Genomic DNA, 13757 nt, shown 5'->3' on the forward strand with positions numbered 1-13757 from the left:
GGTGAGGACTATGTGATAAGCATAGCTGGTAACTTTTAACAATGCTCCCCCTACCTGTACAGCAGATGGAGGGCCAATTTCTTATTGCTCTTCATGACTATGATGTGGAGAACATTTCCTGCCTGAGTTGAGATTTTCACTCTATAGAAGCACATTTGCTTATTGCTAAACTCTCTGAGTCCAGTTATGAGCATGGCTCTATCCTCAAATATAATATGCAACCTACCCAGGTTTATAAAAAATCAGTTCATATAAATGTCTCCTAGCCCAAGGGCAGGGGTCTATATGGTGACGGTGAGGAACCCAAAAGGCTTCTCCCAAACTCATTCCTGCCAAGAAGGAGTTGCTAATTTGAGGGCACATGAGCAGAACGTTTTAGATCAACTCCTATTTAAAATATTCTCTCAGGCAGCGCATGGTGGCTCACACCTGTAGTCCCAGCACTTTGGGATGCCAAGGTGGGAGGATTGCTTACGAGTAGGAGCTTGAGTCCAGGAGCTCAAGCCCAGGCTGGGCAATACAGTGAGTTCTCATCTCTAAAAAAATAAAAAATAAAAATAATTAGCTGGGCATGGTGGTGCATGCCTACAGTCCCAGCTCCTTGGGAGGCTGAGGTAGGAGGATCACTTGAGCCTAGGAGGTCCAGGCTGCAGTGAGCTGTGATTACACCACTGCACTTCAGCCTGGGTAACAGAGCAAGACCCTGTCTCAAAACGAAAAAAAAAAAAGAAACCTCTCATTTTACCCACTTGGAGGAAAAAAAGAAAAAAAGGAAAGATGGAAATTGCTCAAAGAAGAGAAAGATGGAATAGGAAAAGAAAGGAATGGATGAAGACATGCATGTATTGAATCCTAAGTCACATCAGACATACAACAGAAAGTAGCAAGCACATATAACAAATCTTACTCTATAGACGAGGAGACACAAGTTTAAAGGGCAACTGGAAAGCAGATGGCATAGAAATAAAAGATGAGTTCCAGGATAAGACCTCCAATGTGAGTTTTCCTGGCTTTAACGTCTGTCTTTCTCCCATACCCTCCCAGGCCCTTGGTGTGTGGGTTGAGGTGGGTTGGGAAAATATGGCCACCATATTGCTAGGAAAGAAACCAAGGGTGGACTGTTACCAACGCCCAAGGGACATGAGTCACTCCACATTTTCTTTCCTCTTGACTTTAAATACTCAGTGCTTTCATTTCAGATCAAAAATTAATTTTTTTTCCAGAGAGAGAAGGATCCTAAAATATTGTTGCCTTGGCTCCATAAACCCAACATTTTAGAAGAGTAATTCAAAGAGAAGTATCATTAAATGAGTACTTAGAAGTGGAGAGCCTCAATTGCCCTGTGTTTTCCTCAGGGGAAGAGCACAAAACAAAAGATGACAACCAACCAATCATCACCATCCCTGTGGCAGTTCTGAGCCTTGGTCACGCCACATGTACCCTCCAGATGCACATGTTTCTCATCAGCCTGGGTGGATGATGGGAAAGTCAAGCCGCTTATTCCAGCACATTCCCAGCAATATTAATTATTGAAAATGATGCATGTGTAATTTAAAAATCAATGCTCACCCACAGTGAAGCCAACAGAAATGTCAGTATGTCACGATCTCTGATTTTCCTATACTTATTTCTACTGCAAATAAGAGAGGGGAAATCGCAGAGCCTGAGATATAGATTTATATATGATATTATAGCTCTCCTCCTCCAATAATCAGGATGTACAGTCAAGAAAAGAGGCTGTCAATGTTCAACTCACTAAACTAGGTAGTATAGACTTGTATGTATTTAAATTGATTCAAAGTTGATAAAAGGGAATTCAAACTTAAGAACTAATGAGGATAAATGTCATATAATATTCTCACCTGAGATGAAAAGAGAACTAAGTTTAAAGATAATGGATATTTAAAATAAGACACGGCTGGGTGCGGTGACTCACACCTATAATCCCAGCGCTTTGAGAGGCCAAGGTGGGCGGATCAATTGAACCCAGGAGTTCAACACCAGTGTGGGCAATGTAGTGAAATCCCATTTCTACTAAAAATACAAAAATTAGCTGGGCGCAATAGTGCGTGGCTGTATTCTCAGCTACTCGGGAGCCTGAGACTGGAGGATAACTCGCGCCCAGAAGGCAGAGGTTGCAGTGAGCTGCGATTGCACCACTGCACTTCAGCCTGTGTGACAGAGTGAGATCCTGTCTCAAAAAAATGAAATAGGACACTCTATAAGGTATAAGGACACAGGTATTAATTATTATACTCCATTGAACTCCTAGTCATTACATCTAGGATTTATCTTGTGCTTAATTTTATCTGGAGATACAAAGAAATCACATGAAAGCAGAAAATATATCTGTAAAAACAATAATAAGGATATAAGGAAATCAATTAACCCACAAGTATTTAGTCCATGTGGACCCTGATTAATTTGGGAGAGCTATAAAACATAACCCACAGCCTCCAAGAATTAACATATTGCAGCTTACTTTTTTTAAACATTCGGGTTGTATTTTTGTGGTCTCTAACATATACCACATATGACCACATATATAACATAAAATTGAGATTTCAATATATATCAATTAACATTGTAGACCAACAAGATTTACTGACAATAGAGTCCGATTTTTCCTTCAATTTTTAAGCACAAAATATCCAAATAATTGCATAATTTAATCTCAAGCATTGAGAGATGGAATGACTTGGGGGGGTTCTGATCATGTGAAGTACTGTTTTTGTATTATTATGTGTGATAAGGCTATTCCTATACCTCAGCAGGAATTTTCACTTAGAAGTAGAAAATTATTTTCTTTCAAACCTTGAAAAGATGAACTCTGCCCCCATTCTTATCCAAAGATAATATTGGTATGAAGTATAGGATTATTCTTGCCTATGCAAAATGTGACCAAATATAAATCACTACAGAAAGTCATAGGACATTGTTTAAAAGTTCATGCTTCACACAAAGGAAATTTGAATCTTCATCTCCCATTGTCTTTGCACCAAAGCCTGACCTCAGAGCTGGGCTAGCTGCCTACACTTCGGTTCTGACAAAAGATAGCACCTATCATTGGAACCAAATGGATTTAAAGTTCCAAGAACTGTGGAAATCGGACGCGAAGGAATTCCAGCACTAATGTTCCCTCTCTGTGTGAACTACACTTATTCAAGCTAATACGAACTGGAATTTTCATGATGTTGGATGCACAGTATTTCGAAATTACCCAAGGCAAGCATCCTGATAGAAGTTCTGGCTAATTTTAACAGGTTACGCAAGAAAGAAAATGGAAATAGGTCAAAGAATTTCTAAAGAGAGAAGGAGAATAAAAAGTTCTGTTGATTCTTCCCAGTAAAGTGTATGTGTCCTAGAAAAAGCTTGGGTGTTCTGATCCCTTTAGCTCCTCAGCAAAATAATTGTACGTGAGTATAATTTTGAGGATACGATACTACATACATTTGGCAAACTCTTACTGAGCCCCTGATACCAACCTACATCCTGTCTCTACATAATTGTTGCTGGCAGGGTCCAAGTTTATTTGCAGAGGTAACATTCTACTTCTCTGAGGTCATATATTCCAAGAGAGGCTTTTGATCAAATGCTGGTCTATCAAAGCTAACCACGAGTGGTTCCATTTCTTGTGCCACGTGTGGGTTGAGCATAGGCATACAACACCACTTTGTCTAAAGACACATAAGGTTAGATTTTCTGGGGTGCTGTATTAGTCTGTTCTCATGCTGCTAAAAAATACATACCCGAGACTGGGTAATTTAAAAAGGAAAGAGATTTAATGGACTCACAGCTCTACATGGCTGGCGAGGCCTCACAATCATGGCAGAAGGTGAAGGGGAAGCAAGACATATCTTACTTGGTGGCAGGCCAGAGGGCATGGGCAGGGCAACTGCTTTTTTATAAAACCATCCAATCTCGTGAGACTTGTTCACTATAAAGAGAACAGCAGGGGAAAAACCCGCCCCACGATTCAATCGTCTCCCACCAGGTCCCTCTCACAACACATGGAGATAATTACAATTCAAGATGAGATTTGGCTGGGGATACAGCTGAACCGTATCAGGTGCTATTAGCAAATGTTTCCTCTCCTACCTGGGCATGGTGGCTCACACCTGTAATCCCAGCACTTTGGGAGACTGAAGCAGGAGGATTGCTTGAGTTCAGGAGTTTGAGAACAGCCTGGGCAACATGGCAAAACCCCATTTCTAGAAAAGCTACAAAAATTAGCCAAGCACGGTGGCATGTGACTGCAGTCCAAGCTACTCGGGAGGCTGAGGCTGGAGGATCATTTGATCCCAAGAGGCAGAGGTTGCAGTGAGCCAAGATGGGTCCACTGCACTCCAGCTGGGGTGAAAGAACGAGACTCTGCCTCAAAAGAAAAAAAAAATGTTCCCTCTCTCTTTGTTGCCACCTGCAGACACTGTCAGACTTGCTTGGGACACCTGGTTTCTATCTAAAGAGCATCAGAGGAGCTAACGTGTAGGCAGAGTTAACATTAAGAGCCAGAGTCCCATCGGTCCATGCCTAGTACCTTCTCATCACGTGCATCCTTATTGTGTGAATTTGTTAGGTTGATATTTTATGCCAGTTTCAGCTAGAACTGATGGAAGAAATCCAAATCATCCCAAACATAATTTTTATTCGTGCAGATCCTGTAGTCTGGAACCAGATACAGGCACATCCAATAGTGAGCTCTGCGACAACCACACTGATCATGCCGACTGCAGTATTGAATTCATTTCTAGACTTTTTATTGTCTGCAGCATTTAGATAAGATGTTTAGCCTCTCCACACCATGCTGTTAGATAAACACAGAAGGTCTAAATTCATTCAAGGACAGAGATGTGGTTGTTGGAAGATAAGTACAGAGAAAGCATCCCTTGGACTGAATGTCAAAGGGTGGGAATTTTTTTGGTAGAGATGGGGTCTTAATATGTTGTCCAGGCTAGTCTCAAACTCCTGACCTCAAGCAATCCTCCCACCTTGGCCTCCCAAAACACTGAGGTTACGGGAAGGAGCCACCATGCCCAGCCAAAGAGTGATAATTTATCAAGAAGAACAAATGGGACAGTGATGATTGATCATTGCATGAGAGAGACCTCAAGAAAAGTGAGTTTGGGAGAGGCCTCTAGACTTGGAAATCATACAGCATGGGTCATTGCTTTAACAATGGTCTTCTCACTAAAAGATGAAACCAGAAATTCAGCTATAGACAACATTGATGGTCTAGCAGAGGAAACAGGAAGCCAGGAGACAATTTGACACAGAAATAAGTACATGAAAATCTAGCAAATAAACTTGGAAGCTCCAAGAGCAACAGCAATGATTATGGTGTCGGCAACATCATTAGGGTTGGGGTCCCTGCAAAGTCATGAGAGTCCAGCCTGCACCCCAAACCCCTCACATTGCATCCCTGTTACATAAGGGAGATAGGCTCATGTTTAGTGTGGAGCCTATATTTCACCAATGGGAAGTTAGAGGCCAGATGAAAATCTGCCCCAGAGGTAAACTCAATTCTCCCTCTCTAAGACCATGGAAACCTTCCGTGATGCAATTTTAATTATTGCTTTTTTCTAGTTAAAAAATGGTAGATAAAATTCACGAAACCAAAAAGTATATGAAGAAAATTAAAATTGTCCTTCATTGCTTCACTCAGAAATTATAACTGTTAATGCTATTTTTTTATTTTAAAGGGAAATATATTTTATTGAATAGAAAGATAAATACCTAAACTGAATATCACAAAATGGGATATGTAGTATTCAATGTTGCTAAAGTAAACAACAATGCCTACAATGATACTAAGAAAAAAGTTTAAAACTCTGAAAATAGTGAGTTTTTAAAACTATACAATGTTTCATGAGCTTAGCATTTTCAAAAAGCAAAATATAGTTTTTATCTTTGATTTTAAAGCCATAAGGCTGAATTGATATCTAAATAAACAATCCAACAAGCACTGGGTTAAAATTTTTTAAAAAAGAAGAAAAAATTAAAAGCTTTAAATTTTAAAGTTGAAGAAAAAAAATCCTTTAAACTTTTTTTAAAGAAGAAAAAATTTAAAGGCAGAAGAGGATCCTCTAAGAAAATTTAATATGTCTAATAAAGTGGGAAGTCACTGCACTCAACATGAGGAAATTTTTTAAATTGAAACTTTGCTATTAATCCAATGAGAATTTAATATATTCAAAGGAGTTTTTCTTTCTTTGGGAATTGCCTGGCCAAGGAAGAATTCTGTTTTGTTTATTTTTTTCTAGAATTATTGTTTCTTACATTTGATTAATTATTGAAAAAATAAAAAAACAAAAAAGACCTACCACATTTTGGTTTGCTTCTTGAACAGCAAGTAATTTTTTTCCCCAAAGATTATCTTTCTTCTGTTGAAGAAGCACAGGCTTTCATCTCTACGTAAAAAAACTTTTGAATCCCCCTCTAGCCTAGAGTTACGCAATTCCTTCCTGACAAAATTCTTCTGGGAGCCCTGTGGTTTCCTGTTTTACCTTAATCCAAGTGGATTAATCCAGTTGCTTTTTGAATTTTACCACTTATTTCCTCTTAATCTGGAATATATCAAGTATTTACTTTTTGTTTTGTCTTGTTTTCAGAAAAGAGCTTTGGAATGAAAACGTTCTAACTTTTTGCATATGAAAAACTTCCTTTTTTCTTCCCTCATACAGATTCACAAGTCTGGCCAGATTTGGAATTCTAGAAGAAAAAAATATTGTTCTCACAGGAAGCTGGATGCCTTGCAACATTGTCTCACAGCATCCACTATTGCTATTGAGAAGTTTCATGATTTCTGATTGTGGTTGCAACTTGGGTAACTTAATTTTATTTTTATCTTGGAGAATAAAGATCTTCACTGGTACCATTGCAATAGTTAGTTCCTGCTGAGTAACAAACCACCCTGAATTTGAGTGGCTTCAAACAACACTGATTTGCTTAGCTCACAGTTCTCTGGGTGGATAATTTGGGCAGGGCTCAGTGGGGTACTCACTTCTCTGTGGTCAGCAGGCTGGTCAGCTAGGTGGCTCTGCTTATGGGGGAAGGATGGCAGTTGGCTGGGGAAATAGGGGAAATGGGTCCCTTGTCTCATCACACAGCAGGTGGGGTTGCACTTCTTCACATGGTGGCTGGATTCCAAATTCAGTGAGAAAGGAAGCTGCAAACCTGTTGCAGTAAGGCTTGGAATCAGCATGACCTTGCTTTCCCCGGATTTCAAGGTCAAAGCACATCCCAGGGCAAGCCCACACTCAGTGGAGAGGCAAGTGACTCTACCTCTTGATGCACTGTGTCATAAGAATGGTGGACTTTTCTGCAATCTGTGGTAGCCAGCCTTCTAGCACGCTTTTTCTTAGTATCATTTAGTAACACTTTTCAATTCAGAGATGTAAGTGAATGTTTCCTGTCAATTATGCATCTATTAATATATACTAAATATATGATATATAATTAATATATTAATTATTATAGTTTACTCTTGAACAATGTGGGGGTTAGAAGCACTGACCCCTGCACAGTTGAAAATCCACCTGCAACTTTGGACTCCCCCACAACTTAAATACAAACAACCTATTCATATATATATATATATATAAAATCTCTTTGACCACATATACATATATGTATATGTCTATTTTATAACAAAAGATTTTAATTTTATAAATAAAAATAAAACTTTTAAACATTAGATATATAACTGTATAAGTATTAACATGTACATACATATAAATCATTTTATAATTAATATAGTTATATTACTTTATAATTTATAATATTCAAATACTATACTATAATATATCAATATTATAATATATTATATTAATACAATTATTAATATAATATATTATAATATTGATATATAATATCATAATATTGATTTTGGTATAAATTATTAATTATTGATTTGTTATAAATCATTACTATATTATATTATAAATTTATAATTCATTATATACTGTTATATTAATTTATACATTATAAATATATACATTATATAATTAATAAACAGTGGATCCTTGAACAACATGTGTTCAGGAAGCATTTTTTAATGTCAGAACTGGGAAGAAATCTTGGCCAGAAACCTCACCAATACTATAAACAGCAAATGAATACATATCATGTATGTTTATATGTATTATATATGGTATTCTTATAATAAAGCAAGCTAGAGAAAAGAAAATGTTTTAGGAAAATCATAAGGAGGAGGAAATAGATTCACTGTTCATTAAGTGGAAGTGGATCATCATCAAGGTCTTCATTCTCATCGTCTTCACATTGAGGAGGCGGAGGAAGAGGAGGAAGAGGAAGGGTTGATCTTGCTGTCTCATGGGTGGCCAAGGGGGAGGAAAATCCTCATATACCTGTGTTGTTCAAGAGTCAACTGTAAATTAATTGTAGAAATATATGTATTTAAATGTTAATATTTATAAAATTATATATCTAATCATGTTTAAATGTTTTATTTATATTCATAAAATTAATAGATTTTATTATAAAATAGACACATACATATATGTATATGTGATCAAAGAAATTATACATATTTATAAATATTTATGTTTAATATTTATACTTATGTAGAAAATATACATTTATTTTTACATACATATTTACACACATAATTTCTTGGATTATATTCTCCTAATCACTGTCTTTTTCCTCTGTGTTTTGAAATACTTATTAAGGAGACATTGGCTTTTATGAATCTCACCCAGGGTTTTTCAACCTCAATACTACTGACATTTGGGGCAATTTTTTTTTTTCGAGACAGGGTCTCACTCTGTCTCCCAGGTTGTAGTGCAAAGGCTTCAGGATACTAATTCAGTTTTCTGAATTCTTTTTGTTTCTTCCACATGACCTACATTTCTTCCAGGAGGGTTCTTGTATACAGCACTGTATTCATTTTCATATTGCTATGCCATTTTCATATTGCTATGAAGAAATACCTGAGACTGAGTAATTTATAAAGAAAAAGAGGTTTAGTGGACTCACACTCTCACATGGCCAGGAAGGACTCAGAATCATGGCAGAAGGTGAAGAAGGAGCAAAGGCATGTCTTACATGGTGTCAGGCAAGAGGGCATGTGCAGGGGAACTGCCCTTTAGAAAACCATCAGATCTCTTGAGACTTATTGAGTATCATGACACCAGCACAGGAAAAACCCACCTTCATGATCCCATTACCTCCTACCAGGTCGCTCCCATGACTCGAGGGAATTATGGGAGTTACAATTCAAGATGAGATTTGGGTGGGGACACAGCCAAACCGTATCAAACACCCTTGCATAACTAACTGCATCTTAGAAAAAAGATGTTTCACAGGGCCCTATGCAAAGAAGGATAAGATATTTTGCTTAATAAACAAATGGAAAAAAATGAAGATTGCATCCAACCAGATAAGGACATAACCAAGCACATTCTTCTACTATCAACCCTCAACAGAGGATTCTGTGGTCATAAAAAGAGCAGGACTTCAGCAGCTCAAAACAGCTGTCTTAACTGAAAAGTGTCTTGCTGTCACTCCTGATAAGAACTTGGCATCAGCCACCAAAGGCTGTGCTACAAAGCCTTTGCCTTGCAAGACTGATGCATGGCCAGGCCCAGACCACGACATTCTTCTTGTCCGCATCACTCCATTTAGACTGGTTTCTTAGCCATTTCTTTTCTTTTCCTTTTTTTTTTTTTTCACAGAGGTCTCACTGTGTTGTCTAGGCTGAAGAGCAGTGGCACCATCTTTGCTTACTGCAACCTCCTCCTCCCAGACTCAAGTCATCCTCCTGCCTCAGCCTCCCAAGTAGTTGGGACAACAGGCACACACCACCACTCCTGGCTAATATTTTTTCTTTTTTTTTTTTTGTAGAGACAGTGTTTTGTCATGTTGGCCAGGCTGGTCTCAAACTCCTGAACTCAAGGGATCCTCCCACCTCGGCCTCTCAAAGTGCTGGGATTACAGGCGTGAGGTACCATGCCCAGCTTTGTTAGCCATTTCTCCATTCTCTTTTTCCTCTTGATGTTCAATGTTACTTTGTTTGCCATGGAATAGTTAATCTGTAACATTTATATATTGAATATATAATCATTATGTATGGTTTGCAATATCGACTGACTTGTGGAGTGGCTTGAACCTGCGTGCCCACGGCTCTGACTACCAAGTGAACAGGAAGCACTAAGGGGAATTGCCTCCTTGGGAACTCCATGCAGCTCGTGGCCTTTGCAATTGCAATAGCATTAATCAAAGCCTGACATTGTGGAAAGACACAATTATGCATGGAACTGGTTATCTCTAACCTTGCAGCTCTCATGAGAGTCAGACCTTCTGTTTGTTCATTTTAGAACTGGTTCATAGTGTTAATTTCCCTCAACTGTCTGCTGGTTTACTTACATTATGGAATTATTTTTCTAGGCAGATTAAAACACCTAGCAGGCTCAGGCTTCCCTGGCAATTTTGGAGAGCTCTTTCTCTTGCTGATGGGGAGACAGCCCAGCACAAGACTCTGCAAGCCAGAGCCTACCTAACTCTACGTGTCCCTCTAGGTAAGGGCTGAGGCAGGTTATTCAGCTCAGAACCACCACAACCGCCAAAATAATAGGGTGTTCTTCTGGAGTCACAGGCTTTAGAGTGCATTACTCCACAGATCAAAGCCAACTTTCCTTTGCCCTCTAAGTCCACGGGGGGATCTGAATTCATCTTGGACTTCTGTCTTCTTGTTGTCCTAACTCCCATGATAGAAGTCCCCACCTCACCACCCCAGGGTGGCTCCTGCTTTGTCTAGAAAGAGTTCTAGGGGTTTTGACCAGGAGCAAGTGAAACAGTGAGATGCTCTCTGCAAATGTCAGGAAGAAGCCAAGTGGCCCAGCTGTTGAGGCAAAAATAAATAAGTTCTTCATCTCATTACCCAGTTGATCAGTTCAGAACACAATCCTGATGACTGGATTTCTTCTTTTTTATTTTGATCTTGAAAATTATCTCAAAAATGACTGTTGACTTCACATCATAAGCATTTTTTTAAATTGTGGGAAAATATGTGTAAAATGAAATTTACTATTTTTGCCATTTTTAAGTGCACAGTTCCGTGGTATTAGGTATAGGCACATTGCTGTGCAGCCATCACCAACATCCATCTGCAAAACTCTTCTCTTTAACATTATGGTCTTCCTCCCTCCCTCCCTCCTTCCTTCCTTGCTTCCTTCCTTGCTTCCTTTCATCCTTCCTTCCCTTCCTCTTTCCCTCCCTTCTTCCTTTCCTCTCTCTCTCCCTCCTTCCTTCCTTCCTTTGTTCCTTTCTTTCTTTTTTCTTCCTCCTTCCTTTCTTTTCTTCCTCACTCTCTCCCTCCCTTTCTTCCTCTTTCCTTCTTCCCTCCCTTCCTTCCCGTCTTTCTTTTTTCCTTCCTCCACCCCTCCTTTCTGCCCTCCCTCCTTCCTTCCTTTCTTACTCTCTTTTCTTACCCCTTCCCCCTCTCTTCCTTCCCCCCTTTCTTCCAGTTGTAAAGTCCTTTGCCCAATAATAATTTCAGCATATTGTCTTTAGATGAGATAATACGTGTTAACAGCAAATAATAGATTTTTTTAAAACACTGAAACATATTCCAAAGTGAAGACTCATGATCAGTAAGTATAAATTCCTGACCAGTACCTTAACTGCACACAACCTCTTTTGTGGAATCATTCTACATCTTAGAGAACAAATATAATCTTTCAAACAAGACATTTCCAAACCACAGAAGAAAAAAAATGTACTCAAAAGAAATACAAACTGTGCAAGAACTGAGGTTTCATAAAAATGACAATTTTAAAAATTTCACCTCAATCTCAATGGAGTTTGTATTATGTTTTGCATAAAAGTTAATTATGAGCTACTGCTGTTTTTTTAACTTTGCAGTAATAGCCATTCTAACTGGTGTGAGTTGGTATCTCATTGTATACCTCAGACAGGTGGAGGAGCAAGATAATTTTCTAGGCAACTAAATGACCTCTGATACATTTTATCAGATTTTGCCTGAAGGTGAAAGAGCAAGAAGTACACCACACTTTCCATATAAAGTGAAAAATAACATGCCCCTTGTTTCTCTTTTCATTATTACCCAACAGGTATAGAATCATGGACTCATCTATAGAACAGAACAGGCTGTTACAGAGAAGAAGGAAATATTAGCAAACTATGCATCTGACAAAGATCTAATATCCAGAATCCATAAGGAACTTAAATTGGCAGGCAAAAAACAAACAACTCCATTGTATTACTCTGTTTTCACACTGCTATAAGGATACTATCCCAGACTGGGTAATTTATAAGGAAAAGAGGTTAAATTGACTCACAGCACCACAAGGCTGGGGAAGCCTCAGGAAACTTACAATTATGGTGGAAGGGAAAGGGGAAGCGGGCACCTTCTTCACAAGGTGGCAGGAGAGAGAGCAAGAGCAGGGGAAACTGCTATTTATAAAACTATCAGATCTCGTGAGAATTCACTCACTATCTCAAGAACAGCATGGGGCAAGCCATTCCCATGATTCAGTCACCTCCTACCAGGTCCCTCCCTCAACCCAATTTGGATTACAGTTCAAGGTGAAATTTGGGTGGGGACACAGAGCCCAACCACATCACCCATTAAAAAGTAGGGAAAAGACATGAACAGGACATACAAACAGCCAACAAATCTATTTTTAAAAGATTCTCAAAAGAAGACATACAAACAGCCAACAAATACATTTTTAAAAGCTCAACATCACTAATTATCAGAGAAAATGCAAATTGAAACCACAATGAGATACCATCTCATACCAGTCAGAATGGCCATTACTACAAAGTTAAAAAAAAAAAAAAAAAAAAACAGCAGATGCTGGTGAGGTGGTAGGGAAAAAAGGACACTTATACACTGTTGTTGGGAATATAAATTGGTTCATCCACTGGTGGATAGCAGTCTGGTAATTTCTCAAAGAACTTAAAACAGAACTACCATTGCACCCAGCAATCCCATTATTGGGTATATACCCAAAGGAATATAAATTGTTCTACCCTAAAGACAAGTGCACGTGTATATTCATTGCAGCACTATTCACAATAGCAAAGACATGGAATCAATCTAAACGCCCATCAGTGGTAGACTGGATAAGGAAAATGTGGTACATATACACCATGGAATACTATGCAGCCACAAAGAAGAACAAAATCATGTCCTTTGCAGCAACATGGGTGGAGCTGAAGGCCATTATCCTTAGCAAATTAACAGAGGAACAGAAAACCAAATACCACGTGTTCTCACTTAGAAGCGGAGCTAAACATTGAGAAGATATGGGCACAAAGAAGGAAACGACAGACACGAAGGCCTACTTAAGGGTTCAGGGGTACAAATGCAGGTTTGTTACATAGATAAACTAATATCATGGGGGTTTGTTGTACAGATTATTTTGTCACCCAGATATTAAGCCTAGTACCCATTAGTTGTTTTTCTTGATCCTCTCCCTCCTCCCTCCAAAAGTCCCCAGTGTGTGTTGTTCCCCTCTATGTGTCCATGTGTTTTCGTCATTTAGCTCCCACTTATAAGTGAGAGCACGCGGTATTTGTTTTTCTGTTCCTGTGTTAGTTTGGAAGGATAATGGCCTCCAGTTCCTTCCATCTCCCAGCAAAGCACGTGATCTCATTCTCTTTTATGGCTGTATATGCATCACATGGTGTGTATGTACCACATTTTCTTTATCCAGCCTAGCATTGATGGGCATTTAGGTTGATTCCATGTCTTTGCTATTAAGTGCTGC

The 13757-nt window shown here is 38.7% G+C and overlaps 1 long non-coding RNA gene across 3 annotated transcripts in view; it reads right to left on the bottom strand.

Moving 5' to 3' along the window:
- The window catches only part of LOC140710805 (uncharacterized), a 91011-nt gene that overhangs the window by 56162 nt on the left and 21092 nt on the right, over positions 1–13757 (bottom strand). Inside the window, exon 1 of one of the 3 annotated variants that reach the window (XR_012091873.1) lies at positions 7001–7184. The exons of the other annotated variants lie outside the window; for them this stretch is intronic. This is a non-coding gene — a long non-coding RNA (uncharacterized lncRNA). Of the gene's footprint in view, positions 1–7000; positions 7185–13757 lie in introns of those variants that run through there. 3 annotated transcript variants of the gene reach the window in all.

This window comes from Chlorocebus sabaeus, chromosome X (genome assembly GCF_047675955.1).
Source record: "Chlorocebus sabaeus isolate Y175 chromosome X, mChlSab1.0.hap1, whole genome shotgun sequence".
In the NCBI taxonomy this organism is placed as follows: Eukaryota; Metazoa; Chordata; class Mammalia; order Primates; family Cercopithecidae; genus Chlorocebus; species Chlorocebus sabaeus.